Raw genomic sequence first — 5,699 nt, 5'->3', positions numbered from 1 at the left:
TTGTTTGTTTTTTTGTTTTTTTGCTTTGTTTGTTTTTTGTTTTTTGTGGTTTTTTTTTTGGTACTGGGTATGAATTTGGAACCTTGTGCTTGTGAGGCAGGCGGCAGAACCACTGAGCTAAATCCCCAGCCCCTCAATAACTTTTTATGTGTTTTTCACAAGAAAGATATGTGGTCTCATTTTCGCTAGCAATGAAATTAGCTCATCTGGTGGGGAATTTAGTTTTCTTTTCTCTTCCTGGCCCCTGGCCCTCCTTTCCTCCTTCCCTTCCCTTTCTTGTACTACTGGAGATCAAACCCAGAAGGTTCGGCACGGTAGGCAAAGCAGCTACATTGCAGCCTCAGAATACATTTCCTATGGGAAGGGTCAAAGATTATGGAGCTGTGTCAGGGTCATTGATTTTCAGACACTTCTAGTGACTCGGTGGCTATTTTAGCTTCTACAGTTGCCATACCTGGTTCTTAAACTGCTGGCAGTTTCTGAAAGTTCACCTTTTGATCTCCACTGCCCGAATACCATCGGCAAACCACACGTTTTCAGCACAGTAGTCTACTTTTACTTCAGTTACCCACTGTCCACCTGGTCCTAACATATTAAATGAAAAATTCCAGAAATAAACATTACATAAATGTTAAATAACTTTTATTAGAGTATAAATATTCTTTTCATTAGTTATTATCATTATTTTCTTGCTAATTTGTAAGTTGGGCTTCATGGTAGCTATATATACGGATAGAAAGACACTGTAGGTTTTGGTAGGATGGGCAGTTTTAGGCATTCACTGGGGTGGGGAAGCGGGAGCATACTCCCCAGAGATAAAGAGGATCTACTGTACACACAGTTTCCTTCAGCTGGTGTTCTGCCTGTATTTCCTGATTCTGCCTCACTTTATCATCCCATCATTAGTAAATTATGCATGGGGAAATTTTTTACTGTTTATATTGTGATATTGTATATGAACTATCATGTATTTTCTTTGGGATTAGATTATTTCGATTTCACTGGCATGTGTTATGTCAAACTACCAGCAGCATTTTAACATTTCTTTATCAGAAACAAATATTTGGCTCTTCATTGGTGCTGAATCTACATATAATTAATGACCCTGGTTGTACTTGTGTTTATTTTGTTTCTAAACCTTGGAGTTTGTAGGGAGATTTAATTACAAGCATGTATGGGTTTCTCTCTTCACTGCTAAATTGGATAATGGTTTAGTAGCTCAAGGGGATTTCTTGTGGGAATTTAAGACATAGAAGATTCAATTTTCCCCAAGTCTACTTTCCTTCAGTGATCTATGGCGATTCTGACCACAAAACCACCAATATGAGGATAGGTCACGTATTTTCACCGTGTGTCATTGCTTTCATAGCCAGACATAATACTCCATGATAAGTAGAGAGAGCTAAACTTGTTATGGAAAAGTTACCAATCAAAATCAAAACTTTTTTGACTTTTAAAAAAAAATTTAAATTGTGTTGTACCTAATAGGCAAAAAAAAAAAAGCCTATTGAATAATGTATTTTAAAAGAATGGTTTATTTTTATTTGCCAAATATTCATCTTATATGAACGTTTACCTTTACTACACGTAAAAACTACCTGGGGAATTAAATGTCTGTTCTCATCTCTCCCATCCCCCACCCCCTGGAAATTCTTGCTTATTTGCTATGAAGCACAGCTGCGGCATCAGGAGTTGTAGAGCTCCCCAGGTGATTCTAATGTGTGGATGAGACTGAGAAGCACCAGGTAGAGCTACCAGGACCGAAATATATTTTTCTCCTCTCAGTAATGGCACTGTGTAAAATTAGAGGGACCAGTTCCTGGGGAATGTGGGAAATATGAATCATAATTAGACCCTCTAAGTGTCAGCCACAGTCTGGGTAGGGAACACCTGTGGAGCGGAGAATTAAAAATGAATGATGCCCTTTGTACCAAAATGATAATACATTCTACTCTCTGGGAAGCTATTAAAACATTCCCCTTAAGAGGTTTTTTCAAGTCTATTTTAAAGTGTCACGAGAAAAAAATAATATGGGATATTCCAGAAGGCTCTGTGTACGTAACCTGGTGGAGCTTTGTGCAAAATATTTTGTTATTTTATTTATGTGTGCATCATGCAGTGAAAGGGGAGAACCAGAGTTTTCCTGACAAAAAAGGGAGAAACAGGTTTCTCATTTGCATTTCATCAAGGAAGTTTGACTTGGCCTAACTACCTCTCCTAGCACTTTTCAAATCTTGAGGTATATCTGATGCATAAATTTCCTAAGAGTCTGGTCTCATTTAAATGGTAATTTATGTCCTCAGAACACTGTCTCTAGCCTTGTTCTCCGCACCCTAGGAGCTGATCAGAGCATGGTGATCCTTTTGTTTTCAAAGGAAACTCCATGTTCACATTCTCTCTACAGGGGTTAGTGGAGTAAAGCAGAAAACAGACCCATAGTGTGTTTCTGACAGTTAATGAAGAAAAATTCTGTCTCCTCTACATGTATCATGAAAGGTAATTGAATTAGTACTCCAGTAGGAGAGGGTGTGCTATTTCATACTCCCATAGTTTTTTCTTAACACCATGAAATTAAAGACATGCCAGCACGTAGCTGCATACTCCTGATCACTTTCAAATAAGCAATGTAGTATATTATTTCTCTTATGTGCTTTCATAGCCCATGCTGTGCAAGATAATTGACTGCATGACAGATGTGTATATTTCAGAGGGAAATTTATTTGTGAAAGAATAAACATATATTACTTTAACGTGGGGCTATTCATTATGTGGCCCACAAGGTGCTTTTTGACGACTTGTAAATTAAAATTAATATTTTCTCTTGCCATTCTGAATATGCATAAGTAAATCTGACTGATAGAACCGATTTGAAGCTTATTCTATTTCAGTGTAACCTTCTGCACTTAATCAAGGTTAGGTGCTCATAGAGCAGGCTCCAAGTGCTGTGGAACGAGGAAGTGCGTACTTTTATTTTCAGAGAAGCCTGTATTTTCCCCATGCTGTCCAGAGTAACTTGTGCCTGCAAATCCATCTTTATGATCAGTGGCTATCAGAGAGGTCTAAAATAATGGGTACAGGAAAGACTCCTCACGGATCTGCTTTTACTGCCTCACTTCTCAAAACTGTCACTTGCATCCAAAACTAACACTTGTAGGGGACAGCACCTGAAGTCCTGGAGTTCCGTATGAGTGGGTTAGCTTGTAGGCCTAAGTGGACAAAACTCTCCTGAAGGCAGACTGAAAAGAAAGGGGGAGGTTTCTGGAGGAATGGTCATCCGTGTTTGCTCTGAAACACTACCTGATACCAGCACTGCTGCCCTGTAAGTCCACCGTCCCATTCTTCTTAGCTCCAGGAATTGCTCCCAGGGAAAAACTGGACCCTTTAGCTGCACAAGCTGACTGAATACTTTTTCAGTAAGAGTATATCTTAATGTAAAATTAAATCAACTGATGTGGAGGGAGTATCATATTTAGAAAGAAATGAAGTTTAACATTGTTCCTTTCAGGGATGATTTTTCTCTTAATGAGGAGAAACTTTTTCTTCAGGTCAGACTCTCCTGGCCTAATTTCCATGGCCTACCCTTGTGCACATGAGAGGAAATAAGGGAAGGAAGAGAGATTTTTCCAGTTAAATTGAATGTAGTCTTTTTGAAAAAACTGGATTGGTTTTCATAAGGTCACTTGTAGAGTTAGAGGCAACCCCAGGTGGGGTGGGATCCCCGAGGAGCCTTTTCCTTCCAGATGGGTGGTGACTTCCAGCTTGGGGTGGCTTCCGTGGGGACAGGACTGAATCCCGGACTTTGGGGTGTGAGAGGCCACCATCATTTAGAAGTTTTGTCCCAGTCCCTGTCCCACATTTAACAAGGTCATCACTGCTTGAACAGGAGTGTTACTTTGAAACCTAAATGAATCGAACTTCAAAACAACAAAATACCACAGCCTAGGACTCCATGTTCCTGTCCTTTTACCAAAAGTGACTCTTTTCTTAACAGAAGAAAACATGCAGATTTATTAAGGTGGGAAACAGGGAGATTGCGGGAGAGAGTATCTTAATGATCGCTCCCGTGAGGGAGATTTGAGTGTCATGTCTGTAGATAACCCAGCCCCCGCGAAGGGACAGAGAGTCCTAGTGGACGCTAGGGCTGAGAACAGCCACGGTTCTGTAAACTGACCCAGCTCTGGCATTCCGGCTCTTCTTAGTGACCTTCAGCCTCCTGAATGAACTTCCTCTCCTGGCTCAGGGCCCGGGGTCATAGCCTGCTCCAGTATGGGCTCCTAGAGTCGCTCCGGGCCTGCCTGGCTCAACCTGCCTCACCCACTGCTCCCTGGATGTCCCCTTGGGAAGCCCTCCTGGTTTTCCACTGCATTCCGTGCTGGTTTCCCTACAAAGAAAGCCCCCCCGCAACTGCCCTAAGGCTTGAGGGCACTGCCTCCTTTTGCAGGGCTTTTCTCTCTCTTTTTTCTCATTGAGTTTATTGGTACATTTTAGGGTATACAGTACAGTTACATTTATCATTGGGATCTTGTACCTTTACATGACAGGTCTTCACTCCTCCCTTCCCTATTTACAAATACTTTATTTCCATTTTTTTATTTTCTCATGGTTTTTTTTTTACCTATCCTTCCCACTTCCCCTACACCTTTAGCCCTTTTCTTCCTACTTCACATTGTCAATTATCTCATTAGGATCTTATGTACCATTATAGTTTTTCACACCAGAGAAACTATTCGGTGTTTATACATGTGTGACTTATTTCACGTAGGAGTATATCCTCAATATGTATCCATTTTCCTATGAATGACTCTAATTTCTTATTCTTTATGGCTGAGTAGTATTCCATTTTATAGAAAAACCATATCTTTATCCAGTTTCCAACTGAGGGGTAAATGGGCTGTTTCCAAGTTTTAGTTATTACAAACTGTGCCGCTATAAACATAGGTGCACACATATCTCTGTGATGTGATTCTTTTAATTCTTTTGGAAAGACACCCAGCAGAGGGATGGCTGGGTCAAATGAAACTCTAAACCTAGTTCTTTGCGGAATCTCCGTATTGCTTTCCACAGTGGTTGCACCAGTCCTCTATCTCTGAAGTGGCGCTTTCCCTCTCTCCTCAGTTCGCCGGCTGCTTAGGTCTCCTTCAAAGACCCTCCTTCCGACCACTCCCATCTCTGCCCTAAAGGCCCAGCAAGCAGTGAGGGGACTTGGCACGCGCTGAGGGAAGAAGGCAGTGTCCGCACCCCAGCAGACACTGCCTGCAGAAAAGAGGGACCCGCCCTCTAAACGCCCATTAGTTATTGTGGGGGGCCCAGCAACGCACACGACCATGCCTCAGTCCAGGGTATAAATCTCAATTAAACCTTCGGGCTGCAATTCCTCACCCTGCGCGCCTGCTTTGGGATGACACGCCAGGGGGCGCAGGGGTCGAGGTATAGGAGCGGGCGCTCTGGGGTGCTGGAAGGATCACAGAAAGGGCCGAGCAGGACGGGAGCGGGCCCTGGGTGTGGACCGGGGTGAGGTGCCCCGCACCACCTTTTGCAGGGCTCGAACCCGTGGCCGACCTGGCAGTTCCGCGCACCCTGTCCGGCTGCGCCCAGCCTAGCAGAGGGGCGGAAGAGGTGGTAAGATTAGTCCCTCGTCGCCTTGACCCGAGCGGGGCGCACGCTCCCGGGCCCCCCTCGCTCCCCGCCACCTCCGCCAC

Source organism: Fukomys damarensis, unplaced genomic scaffold, assembly GCF_012274545.1.
Source record: "Fukomys damarensis isolate Sample0158 unplaced genomic scaffold, DMR_v1.0_HiC HiC_scaffold_3, whole genome shotgun sequence".
In the NCBI taxonomy this organism is placed as follows: domain Eukaryota; kingdom Metazoa; phylum Chordata; class Mammalia; order Rodentia; family Bathyergidae; genus Fukomys; species Fukomys damarensis.
This window is presented reverse-complemented; position numbering follows the sequence as displayed.